Raw genomic sequence first — 13684 nt, forward strand, 5'->3', positions numbered from 1 at the left:
AAACAGAAAGCAGAAGGCAGAATAAAGAGAGACTAGTCAGGCAATCTGGGTCAGAAACAACAAGTAACAAACTTCAGTATTATAGCTCTTGCTCATGATTTGCTGGTCTGTAGACACAGCACTTTTGTCAGAGGACACACCCTGGAAATGTTTCAGGGAACTCTAGAAGTCCTTGCAGGAATTCTGTGAGTACCATTGGAAATACTGGCAGGAATTCTGTGAGTGCTATTGAAAGTACTGCTAGGGATACTGCGAGTCCCAACAGGCATTCTGTAAGTATCAATAGAAGTAGGGATTCTGGATATCTGGATTGGAAGTACTGGCAGGAATTGGAAGTGCCATAACATGGCTTTCCACTATGGAAAGCCTCCAGATTCCCCCATGGTCAGGTTTCTCAGGATGTGCACAATAAAAAGCACTGATTAATCGAGTAGCATAGGCATGACTTGCTGGGTCTCAAAAATCTTCTTCAGCTCCAAACCCCTTCCACTTGTTTAGGTACTGAAGGCACCCAGTGACTCGACAAGAATCCACAATGGCTTCAGTCTCAAAGTCGTTGGCACCATCCACAAGAATAGCCTGGGGTGGAGAAGAAAACCTGGGTTATTGGCTTGAGACAAGAGACATGAAACACGGTTTGCCTGATGGGAGTTTGAGGCCTGCAAGAGACCATGCACCCCCCATTGATGCTACAGTATTTAGCTGTCTGCCAATTTTACAAGACATCATGCCTTTTTGAGTTTCCAAGCCAATGAATTTACATTAGTTTTATTGCACCATTAAAGGGACCTGTTCAAAATAATGCAGGTAACTGCAGAAAAGAGTATGTCAGAGGACAGAGGGAAAGGGTGCAGAGATTGTTGAATTCTGGGAAAAAGCAGGGAGATAGCTAGATTCGAACCAGAGCTAGTGACCTTCTGATGGGAATGAATGTTTCCCTCCTCTTTAGGCCCACATGGAGAAAGGGAGCAAGATGAGTGGTCATTTGCTGTCTGCAAGCTGGAGTAGTTCTAGTTGAGCATTAATAAGCATTATTCTTAGTGAGACACTGTCTGAAGTGTGGCTCGGGGTCAAGCGGTACCTATCTGCTATGCTGCCATTGAGGAGTGATTGTGCAGGGCATTTTTAAGTTGTTTTGTGGAGACTCTCACTTTGCACTACATAAAATAAAGAAAGATCTCTTTCTCTTCCCCTTTATGTGATCCTTTGTTCTAACAATAGCACATGCCAAGAGAGACACTGGGTTAGTCAAAAAAAACGTGAACTAGTTTCCACGAGAGAGTCGCTAGTTCTGTTTTCGGCAAGATCAGAAAATTATCTGAAGCCTCAATTTAGGCAGGTATCCTGCCAATAGACCACTGGACAGGTTTAGAACATCTGGCTTGGTGCCTGGTGTTACCTGGTGAGATACCTCACACCTCTCCTATCTACCCTAGTTTCTTCATAGGATTAAATATGAATCCTGACACACGGTAAATTTGTGTTATTGTCAGAGTTTTCTGTCAGGGGTTCTGAAAGGTGGCCAGATTATACTTGCACAGTTGACTGTGCAACATACAGAAAGGACCTTTTAGTATTTCAAATACTGTCTGCTTATATTTAGTTCTTCTACAAATTTGGTATCTGGGACCCTGATCTATCAATGTTTAAAAATGTTAGAGTGTGTGATTTTGTTTTGAACTCCAGGTAGAGAAATGGGGGGTTTCAATGCATAGCGGGTGCATACTACTATATGCATTTCTACATATCAAAATGTAAACCCAGTATCAAAGGACAGGAGTCTGACTATGATACCACATGTTTAATGACAATTATTCATTCTACTGATGACTTTACTGAGCTGCCCCACCTGCACGTGGTACTTTCTGGTTGTTGCATGGGCTCGTACTACTTTTGTGATCGATCAATCTTGCATGTGCTGAACGTTGTGGTAATTTCTGTACATTGAAATGTATCGCTTAAATACTTAGTATACTCTATTAATCTGACACTTCCTAATAAAAACAAATTTGAGTTAATTATAAAAAAAGCTATTTTGCTAAACAAGGAGTCTTCTAAGCATATTTCTGCAAACAGATGCATACATTGAGGCAGGGTTATTTGTACAACTAGCCTGATAAACAGATGAGGTGTATGTATAATTAATGGTTTCCCAGATCAGGTTTCCCATGGTCAGGTTTGGGAAAGGTCAGGCCAGTTGTGTTTAACTGCAAAATCTCCATAAGGTACAACATTGGAAGCACTTGTTATTGCCAACTAGGGGTACTTCTCAATGGCCTAGGAATCACCCCCCAGCTTTTTATTGGGTTGGAAGAGCCACTTATTGCAAGCCATAAATGCGTGGTTGCTTTTTGTAGAAAGATTTAAATCTTTACATGACGCCTTGACATTAAAACTGTAACTAATATTGTCTATTCACTGAAATGTATTGTTTTTATTTTCTTCAATTTGGTTTATCAGAAAGCCTACTGTGTTGATGAGGTTTTGTGCCTTATTTAATGTGCACATTTGAACTGACTATGCATTTTCACCCTGAAATCAATGATCACCATGACTACGTCTATTCAGGCTCATCTTTCTAATCTTTGTATGCATTGTCTGTCTTTGTGTTTTACTACAGTAACTGTATATGCACAGTCTTTTTTATGTAAAAGAACAACTGTAAGAAAATACATGAAAATATATTTTAATTTTTATTATGTATTCTTTTTAAAGTATTTTTTTTTAACTCTACCTATAATATTATAATATAGACCATCGGAAAGTAGTCAGCTAGATAGGGATATTAGTTATATAACATTAACCCCTTGGTGCTGACGCTTCCTGGCCCTTTAAGGGGTATAGGATGCCAGGAGGCGGGGTGAGGTTTATGATCATGTGACTGCTGTGATTGGCTGTCATGACAGTCACATGATCGGAGAGCTGACGCTACTTGCTTTTCATTAGCCGCTGGTGGCTGTGCCTGGAGCACTCTCTCGGGACAGCTATATTGACACTAATGAACATAAATATGCGGCCGCTCAACGCCTAGTCCCATCCACCGAGAGTCTGCATATTCATGCGCGGCCGGCACCTAGGGGGTTAAACAAGATAGATGACAATTGTTAATTGTACTTCAGATACAATGCTTAACCACTTGCCGTCACTTGACGTCCTGGGCTTTCAGTGGTGATATCTGAATGATATCAATATTTTCCGCTGGTGATTCCCTTCACGGTAAGAACAATCATAGCTGCTGTTCAGCCGGTTGTACAGTCGTTCCTCTTACAGGTGGCGGGAGGGGACGTCCCGTCCCGCCGCCCTCTGGTGCTTCTCCCCGGTCGTCCCTGCCATTCACGACCCGGAGAGAGAATCCACCGCTGGCAGAAGTTAGCCATAGAGATTTCCGAGGAACAGATGGTCCCCAGCAATCTCTATGACTCTCGGAGGCCCGGGTGCGATGTTATGACGTCACGTCCGTGCCGGCAGAAGTAAACAAAGACTGGGACTCGGCAGGAAAGGCTGGGCTTGTGATTTTTTTTTTATCTCAGCCTCTTATGCCTAGAGGAGAGATGTGGGGTCTTATAGACCCCACATCTCTCCATAAAGAGGACCTGTCACGGAGCATTCCTATTACAAGGGATGTTTACATTCCTTGTAATAGGAACAGAAGTAATCAAAAACATTTTTTTTTAAATCAAAAGTGTAAAAAATATAAAATGTAATTAAAATAAACAATAAAAATAAATAAAAATAATTAAGTCCCGTGAGCTGGCACGCAGAAGCAAATGCATTTGAGCATATGTAAACAATGTTCAAACCACACATGTGAGGTATCGCTCCTAGAACGTGGTGTTGTAAAACACAACAACGTGCTGAAAACAAACGAAGTTCAATGCTTCCAAGCATGCGTCGACTTGATTCTGAGCATGCGTGGATTTTTAACCGATCAAGGCGCCTACAAATGATCGTTTTTTTTTCTATCGGTTAAAATTAAAACAAGATTGCTTTTTTTTAAACTATGGATAATTAACCGATGGGGCCCACACACGATCGCTTTGGTCCGATGAAAACAGTCCATCAGACCGTTCTCATCTGTTTGATCGATCGTGTGTACGCGGCATAACTGTAAACATGTAAACTGTAAACAAAATAAAGCGTCGCCTATGGAGATTTTTAAGTACTGCCGTTTGGCGCCATACCACAAGTGTGAGCAATTTTAAAGCGTGACATGTTGGGTATCTATCTACTCTGCGTATAATCATCTGTTACATTATACAAAAAAATTGGGCTAACTTAACTGTTTTGTTTCAAAAGAATTGCATTTGAAAAATTGCTGTGCAAATACTGTGTGACAAAGAAAGTTGTAATGTCCGCCATGTTTTTCCCCAGGGTCTCTGCTAAATATATATATATATATATATATATATATATATATATATATATATATATACAGTGGGGATCAAAAGTTTGGGCACCCCAGGTAAAAATTTGTATTAATGTGCATAACGAAGCCAAGGAAAGATGGAAACATCTCCAAAAGGCATCAAATTACAGATTAGACATTCTTATAATATGTCAAAAAAAGTTAATTTTATTTCCATCATTTACACTTTCAAGACAGAACAGAAAAAAATGGCGTCTGCAAAAGTTTGGGCACCCTGCAGAGTTAATATCTTGTACTGCCCCCTTTGGCAAGTATCATGGCTTGTAAACGCTTTTTGTAGCCAGCCAAGAGTCTTTCAATTATTGTTTGAGGTATCTTTGTCCATTCTTCCTTACAAAAGTCTTCCAGTTCTTTGAGATTTCTGGGCTGTCTGTCACGCACTGCTCTTTTAAGGTCTATCCATAGATTTTCACTTATGTTGAGGTCAGGAGATTGTGAAGGTCATGGCAAAACCTTCAGTTTACACCTCTTGATGTAATCCCCCGTGGATTTTGAGGTGTGTTTAGAATCATTATCCATTTGTAGAAGCCATCCTCTCTTTAACTTCAGCTTTTTCACAGATGGCATCAAGTTACCATTCAAAATTTGCTGAAATTTTATTGAATCCATTTTTCCTTCTACGCATGAAATGTTCCCTGTGCCACTGGCTGCAATACAACCCCAAAGCATGATTGATCCACCCCCATGCTTAACAGTTGGACAGAGGTTCTTTTCATTAAATTCTGTGCCCTTTCTTCTCCAAACGTACCTTTGCTCATTCCTGCCAAAAAGTTATATTTTAACCTCATCGTTCCACAGAACTTGTTTCCAAAATGCATCAGGCTTGTCTATATGTTCATTTGCAAAGTTCAAACACTGATATTTGTGGTGAGGACGTAGAAGAGGTTTTCTTCTGATGACTCTTCCATGAAGACCATATTTGTACAAGTATCTCTTTATAGTGGAGTAGTGTACCACAACTCCAGTGTCTGCCAGATCTTTCTGGAGGGATCGTGCAGTCAAACGTGGGTTTTGAATTGCTTTTCTCACAATCCTGCGAGCTGTTCTGTCTGATATTTTTCTTGGTCTTCCAGATCTTGCTTTAACTTCCACTGTTCCTGATGACTGACATTTCTTAATTACATTCCGAACAGAGGATATTGACATCTGAAAACGCTTTGCTATCTTCTTATAGCCTTCTCCAGCTTTGTGAGCGCCAACTATTTTTAGTTTCAGTTTTCTAGACAACTGCTTAGAAGAACCCATAGTGCTGATAGTTGGGGCAAGGTCAGATGAGTCTGGGCATTTAAAACCCCTGAGATTGACATCACCTGGTCTTCCCAGACAATGAGTGAGAACAATCCATGACACTGGTATAAATTCTGCAGGGTGCCCAAACTTTTGCAGACGCCATTTTTTTTTTCTGTAATTCTGAAAGTGTAAATGATGGAAATAAAATCTAACTTTTTTTGACATATTATAAGAATGTCTAATCTGTAATTTGATGCCTTTTGGAGATGTTTCCATCTTTCCTTGGCTTCGTTATGCACATTAATACAAATTTTTACCTGGGGTGCCCAAACTTTCGATCCCCACTGTATGTATGTATGTATGTATGTATGTATGTATGTATGTATATATATATATATATATATATATATATATATATATATATATATATATATATATAAAAAGTGCAAGCAAGGAAACCAAAAATGTTAAGTTGATACCAGAACAGTAATAGGGGAAAAATGCTCCAATAAGGACACTTTTTGCACAATAATTGTATATGCTGGGGTTGCTTAATAAAGAAGTATGTATGATAAAATGGTTAAGTTCTTAGGGCCCTTTCACACGGGGCGGATCAGTAATGATCCACCTCTGTGTGTCCGTAAGCTCAGCGGGGATCGCTCCTTATATCCCCGCTGAGCCGTCAGCTGACAGGGCGGTCCCCGCACACTTTCTCCGCTCTCCCCTATGGGGGGGTCGGATGAACACGGACCGTGTGTTCATGTTCATCCGATCCGCAGACGGAAGAAAAAATAGGACATTCTTCCGTCTGCAAAATCGGATGTTTGCAGAGGCAGGTGATTACGGGTGTCAGCGGATATTCATCCGCTGACACCCGCAATCACATAGGGACCAATGTATGTCCCTTTTTCATCCGCAAATGGATGGATGAAAAAGCGGACATACGGTCCGCACGTCTGAAAGGGCCCTTAGAAGGAAATCCTAAAGTGATTGTACACTCAACTTTTTTTTTAATAGAAAAAAACGGTTTATACTTACATGCTCTGTGCACTTACAGGTGCTTCCTATCGTGGCACACCTGCAGGCTTAATCCTGAGCGGCCCTACCTGTGTCCTTAAACACTTGACCCGTGTCCCCGTCCCCCCCAGTGGCTTCCGCTGCCTCAGCAAAGCCTGTGAGACCAGAAAGTGAGACGATAGAGCCACTGCAGACGGGCACAGTGCTGGATTGAGAGTATTGAAAATGTAGGTATATTAGGGGGGTGAGGGGGCAATGATTTACCTTAATTTTTTTTACCTTAATACAAGGCTTCGAGCTTTAGAACCACTTTATATTTCTCAAGTCGTCTTCCAGGACGGCACCTTGAGAGTAGACTGGCTCCACCTGACAGGAAACACAATCAGAAAGAGGTTTAAAAGCCCCGCCCCTCCCCGTGCACCTCAGTTATTGATTGTGTTTCCCACCAGCGAAACAGTTTGTTATTTTTTATCAGACCTAAGGCCTGGGGCTGGTGGTCCCCCTCCGGGTACTGAGCAGTGGGTCCTGGGGGCCGTCCCTGCCTCAGCTTAAAGGTGTAATGCCTGTCCCGGGGGGTTTTCCCCGTGTGATAGGGGGGGGGGAGGAAGATTGCAAACAATACCCCCCTTCTTTCCTTTCTGTAGGAATCCCTGGGATAGTGGCTATTCCAGTACTCCTATGTGGCCATGTTCCCTCTCCTCCAGGACCCCTTACCTGCTGGGCGGGTGTGAGGGCTTCCTCAGCGTGGCTCCGGTGTACTGTCCTCCCGGGGACATTTTCGAATGGAGCCAGCAGTCGACGCCGCGTCACAGGCGGCGCGCGGTGATGACGAAGTTCCGCTTCCGGTCTTCACCAAAATGGCGGCCGCCAGCGGCGTCGGCTCCTCGCTGTTCTCACTGCAGCAAGGAGGAGAGTGGCGCCTACACGACTTCGCTATGGAGCGCGAGGATCGTTCGCTAGCAGCCGCTGCCGAGGACACCACCAAGGGTGAGTCTGCCTCAGAATGTCAGGGGGGCATATTGGACTGGGTCCTCCCCCCCCCCCCCCCCCCCCCTCTCCTCTCCTCTCACACTTGATGTTTGAACTGTGATATATTTTTTCTCTCCCCTTACAGGGGAGGAGGTTTCTGCCCAGGGGGAAGCTGCTATTCTCTCCCTAAAACACACTTCCAAAACCAAGAGGTGTGGTAACTGTAGCATTAAGCTGGCTGCAGATTACTCCAAACTTCTTTGTGCCAAATGCATACAAAAATTGACAGCAAAGGAAACTTCCCTGATTATGAAAGAATTCCTAGCTGTCCAATCCCAAATGCTCTCCACATTAAAGGAATTTAAGGACACCTTAAAAAATAGGGATCCTGAGCCCATAGCAGCCGGCCCCTCTTCTCAAGAGAGCTCATCCACCCCAGTGCCACGAGTTTCCAGGGCTAGGGAGTCTCTCCTATCTGACACCGAAGATTCAGAGGCTCCAGAAGATGGCGTAGTTGATAGTCATTCTGAGGATGAGGATGAGGATGCCAGATCAGGCAAATATATTTTTTCTACAGATGACATGGGGGGTCTGCTGTCTGCTGTCTATGCCTCTGAGGGGATCCAGCAGCCAGCAGAGCTGGTGTCACCTCAGGACAGAATGTACCAGGGTTTAGCTAAACCCCAGCCAAAGGTTATCCCAGTCCATCAGTCACTTAAAGATATAGTTCTGAGGGAATGGGCTGAGCCTGAAAAGAAACTACTAAGGTACAAGACCTGGAAGAGGCGCTGTCCCTTTAAGGAGGAGTTAGAAAATACTTTGTTTAAAACTCCTAAACTAGATGCATCTCTAGCCCAACTCTCCAGGCAGTCTGACCTCTCGTTTGAAGATGCAGGAAACTTAAAGGATTCCTTAGACAGGCGGGCAGACACCTCCCTTCGCAGGGCCTGGGAGGCTAATACGGCCGCCCTTGGACCCGCTTTAGCCTCTTCCTGCATCGCTAGGAATGCAGATACCTGGTTAACCAGACTTCTGGAGCATGTACCTCAGACCTCCAAGTTTAAAGAAATTAGAGATTCTCTTACAGTCATAGGCAGTGCGGTTGCCTATCTTGCAGACGCATCGATTGAAACAGTCCGATCCTCTGCTAAGACGGGTGCTCTCGTCAACGCCGCCAGAAGGGCGGTATGGCTCAAGACGTGGGAAGGTGATCTTGCTTCCAAGACCCGTCTATGTGCCCTGCCCTTTGAAGGTACTCTTCTCTTTGGGGCAGGACTTGATCAAGCTCTAACTAGGGCCTCAGAAAAGGGGAAACGGTTCCCCCCAAAACCTAGACCTAACAGGAGAAGATTTTTTCGAGGCCCCCAGAATAAAAACCGACCTTCTGACCGAAGATCGGCCTTTAATAAGCGTTGGATCGCGGGAAAGGATAAGCCAAAAGGGGGTATCCTTTTCCCCGATCCCAAACCCGCAGGTAAGGACTCCAAGTGACTTAAGAGTCGGGGGAAGACTCTCCCAATTTTTTCCAGCCTGGGAGAGTATAACACGGAGTCCTCACATTCTGCAAATAGTGAGGGAGGGTTACAGATTGGAATTCCGACAACTTCCCCCCCCCAATATTTCTCCTCACTCATCTACCCCAAGATCCCCTCAAGGCAGCTGCCCTTCTGGGAAGTGTCACAGATCTAGCTCAGGAGGCAGTCATAATCCCAGTTCCGCCAGGACAACAGGGTCAGGGGGTGTACTCACATATTTTCATGGTGCCCAAACCTTCGGGGAAATTCCGATTGATCATAAATTTAAAACTTTTAAATACCTTTCTCCTCTACAAGAAATTCCGCATGGAAAACATTTACAGTCTCAAGGGACTGTTGTTAGAAGGAGTCTTTATGGTAACCATAGACTTGAGGGACGCCTACCTCCATGTCCCAGTCTTCAGGGACCATCAAAGGTTCCTCCGATTTGCCATTGCCTCCCCTCAGGGGATTCAGCACTGGCAGTTCACCGCACTCCCCTTTGGTCTGGCCTCCAGCCCAAGGGTTTTCACGAAGGTCCTGGCAGAGGTGGTCGCCTTTCTACATCTGAAAGGGATCTCCCTTGTCCCCTACCTGGACGACCTACTGCTTTTCAACCCCAGCCGAGAACTCCTTCTCTCGGATCTGGCCACCGTCCTGACTACTCTGGAATCTTTGGGATGGATTGTAAACAGAGAAAAATCTTCTCTCCTCCCAGAACAGAGAAAAATGTATCTGGGATTCCTGATAGATTCCATAGAGAAAAAGCTGGTTCTTCCAGAGGACAAGATCCAGAGACTCGGGTCAGTGGTCAGGTCCGTCATGGGGTCAATAGAAATTTCCCTCAGACAGATCATGAGGTTACTGGGACTGATGACCTCATGCATCCCAGCGGTCCCATGGGCCCAGCTTCATTACAGATCCCTGCAGGCCTTCCTGCTCTCCTCCTGGGACGGGAAGGACTCATCCCTAGACTCCAGGGTCAGCATCCCGGAGTCAGTAAAATGCACACTGGGGTGGTGGCTCATTCCTCAGAATTTGGAGGAAGGCCTCCCATGGAACCAGACAAATCCTCTCAGGATAACCACGGATGCCAGCTCCTGGGGGTGGGGAGCCCACATGTCGGGTCTCCAGGCCCAGGGGTGCTGGGATCGACAACAGAGCAGGTCCTCTTCCAACTTCCGCGAATTATTAGCGGTCGGGAAGGCCTTGGAGGCGTTCGAGGAGAGAGTCATAAACCAAGAAATACAGATTCTCTCCGACAACGCAACCACGGTGGCGTTCATAAATCACCAGGGAGGCACCAGGTCCCGTTCCCTCCTAAGGCTGTCCTTAGAAATTCTGAGTTGGGCAGAACAGAGAGTCCTCTCCCTTTCAGCAATCCACATCAGGGGAGTCCTAAACTTAGAAGCGGACTTTCTAAGCCGCCAACCCATCCTCCAGGGGGAGTGGGAATTAAATCGAGAAGTCTTCGACTGGGTTCGACATAGTTTCGGCAACCCAGAGATAGACCTCTTCGCGAACAGGAAGAACAGGAAGGTAGAAAGGTTCTTCTCCCTCTCCCGGGATCAGGGATCGGAGGGTGTGGATGCGTTGGCCCAGGCCTGGACATTTCAGCTGGCCTATGCTTTCCCTCCCCTGAGTCTGATCCCAAGGGTCCTACAGAAACTGAGTCGCTCACGGGGGAAGCTGATCCTGATCGCTCCCCAGTGGCCCAAAAGAGCTTGGTTCCCAATGTTAGAACGTTGGTCAGTTCTTCCTCCCCTTCCTCTCCCGGTCCGAGTGGACCTTCTGCGGCAGGGACCGATCTTTCACCCAGAGCCCGACTTTTTCAGTCTGACGGCCTGGTACTTGAGAGGTGGAACCTGCAGCGGAGAGGTTGTTCGGAGAAGGTAATAAATACCCTTTTGGCTAGTCATAAGGAGGTCACTAGGAAAATCTATGCTAAGACCTGGGGGGTTTTTTCATGCTGGTGTGCAGCCAGGCAAGCCCCACTACCTGAAATATCTGTCATCCTGGAATTTCTCCAGGAAGGAGTTGATCTAGGACTAGCCACAAGAACCTTAAGAGTACAGGTAGCCGCCTTGTCCTACTTTTTAGACAAGAGGCTGGCCCTGGATCCGCTGATCAAGCGATTCCTGTCGGCTAGGGATAGGTTATCCCCTATTCAAATCTCCAGGGTTCCCCCCTGGGACCTCACCTTGGTTCTAGACCATCTATCCAAACCTCCGTTTGAACCGATAGACAGCATTCCGGTTAGGCTGTTGACATTTAAATTCTCCTTTCTTCTGGCTATTACTACGGCCAAAAGAATAGGAGACATGCAGGCGCTCTCAATCAAAGAGCCTTATTTTCGTCTTTTTGAAGACAGGGTAGTCCTAAGTCAGGATCCCCTGTACCTACCTAAGGTGACAACGAAATTTCATAGGTCACAAGAAATTATTCTTCCTTCATTTTGCGCAAATCCACAGAACGAAAGGGAAGAGACCTTCCACTGTTTGGATGTAAGACGCTGTTTGTTAAGTTATTTGGAAAGGGTGAGCGAGTTCAGACGCTCATCTCACTTGCTAATTAATTTTTCAGGACAGAAAAAGGGTTGCCAAGCATCTAGAGCCTCTATATCTAGGTGGATAAGATAGGCAATTTCATTAGCATACATTAAAGCTGGCAAAACAGTACCTAAAGTCAAGGCACATTCCACGAGATCTATAGCAACCTCCTGGGCAGAGAGAGCAGGAGTTTCAGTGGAACAAATCTGTAGATCAGCAACGTGGTCAAGCCAGAACACCTTTCTCAAACACTACCGAGTGGAACTTCTGTCACCCCAAGACTTGACGTTTGGCAGAAGAATCCTGCAGGCAGTTGTCCCGCCCTAAGGTAGGCCTGAGGGTTACTTGCTTATCTCTCAAGGTGCCGTCCTGGAAGACGACTTGAGAAAATACCAGTTACACTTACGGTAGCTGTTTTTCTGTAAGTCTTACAGGACGGCAGGCCTATTTCCCACCCTGAGGAATTTATATGGTTTGTATTTTTATATACTGGTTCCCGTGCTCTTATGGTGGTTACTTTATCACTAACTGAGGTGCACGGGGAGGGGCGGGGCTTTTAAACCTCTTTCTGATTGTGTTTCCTGTCAGGTGGAGCCAGTCTACTCTCAAGGTGCCGTCCTGTAAGACTTACAGAAAAACAGCTACCGTAAGTGTAACTGGTATTTTTCCATGAAACACAGTGCATAAAGAGTAATTGGGGCTAGAATATCTTGATATTATCTCATATAGCAGGGGTAGCTTCACGCCGGAAAAAGCCGAACACAAACGACGGAAAAAAAAAAGCGCCGGGCGGTCGTTCGTTTCTGAATCGACGTAAATAGTAATTTGCATATTCCTCGCGTAAACAAATGGAAGCGCCACCTAGCGGCCAGCGTGAAATTGCAGCCTAAGATACGACGTGTAGACACTTACACCTGTCGGATCTTAGGGATATCTATGCGTAACTGATTCTCTGAATCAGGCGCATAGATACGACGGCCGGACTCAGAGATACGACGGCGTATCAGGAGATACGCCGTCGTATCTTCTTTCTGAATCTGGGCCGTAGTATCTATTTGTCCAACTTGGTTTCAAAAACCTTTGGCAGGGATCATATCTGTCTATTTGTCTGTTTATCTGTCTGTCTGTCTATCTGCCCCAGGATTTACAGTAATCCTGAATAGGATTCACATATCGCAAACCGATTTTAGCATTTCCTGAAGAATTCCATCTGGGGTTCTGGTACGTGACTGGGGGACTAAGGCCCCTTTCACACTTATACGACTTCAAAGTCGTGCGATTTTGCGTCCGCGATTTTGCGGCCGCGATTTGGGATCAGTACAACTTTGACTTTGCCACAACTTTGGCATTAACCAATGAAAACGTACATGGTGTGAGGCAATTTTTATTCTTGCCACCGCAGTTGTCATTGCTGCTGCAGCAGTAGCACTGCATGAGGAAGAAGAGGAGGAGAAGCGGAGGCGGAGAAGACGTTGATATTGGGAACATCCCATCATTGCCAATCGTGAAGATAGGTGTCAATTTTGGGTCCTCTATAATGAAGAATGAGAATAATGCTCCTTACATTGGTGGTCAGTGGGAAGAATGTCCCTTACATTGGTGGTCAGTGAGAATAATGCTCCTTACATCGGTGGTCAGTGGAAAGAATTCTCCTTACATTGGTGGTCAGTTGGAAGAATGTCCCTTACATTGGTGGTCAGTGAGAAGAATGTCCCCTTCATTGGTGGTCAGTGAGAAGGATGCTTCTTACATTGGTGGTCAGTTAGAAGAATGCTTCTTACATTGGTGGTCAGTGGGAAGAATGTTCCCTTCATTGGTGACCAGTGGGAAGAATGTCCCCTTCATTGGTGGTCAGTGGGAAGAATGTCCCCTTCATTGGTGGTCAGAATGTCCCCTTCATTGGTGGTCAGTGGGATATTGTCTTTGTAGTTTATCTTGTCTTTGTAGTTTGGGTCACACAAATCATAAATACTGTATTT

At 45.2% G+C, this 13684-nt stretch overlaps 1 protein-coding gene across 2 annotated transcripts in view; it reads left to right on the forward strand.

Annotated features, from left to right (window-relative positions):
• FARS2 (phenylalanyl-tRNA synthetase 2, mitochondrial) overlaps positions 1-13684 on the forward strand; it is a 514600-nt gene that overhangs the window by 87911 nt on the left and 413005 nt on the right. The window lies entirely within an intron of this gene.

Source organism: Rana temporaria, chromosome 5 (genome assembly GCF_905171775.1).
Source record: "Rana temporaria chromosome 5, aRanTem1.1, whole genome shotgun sequence".
In the NCBI taxonomy this organism is placed as follows: domain Eukaryota; kingdom Metazoa; phylum Chordata; class Amphibia; order Anura; family Ranidae; genus Rana; species Rana temporaria.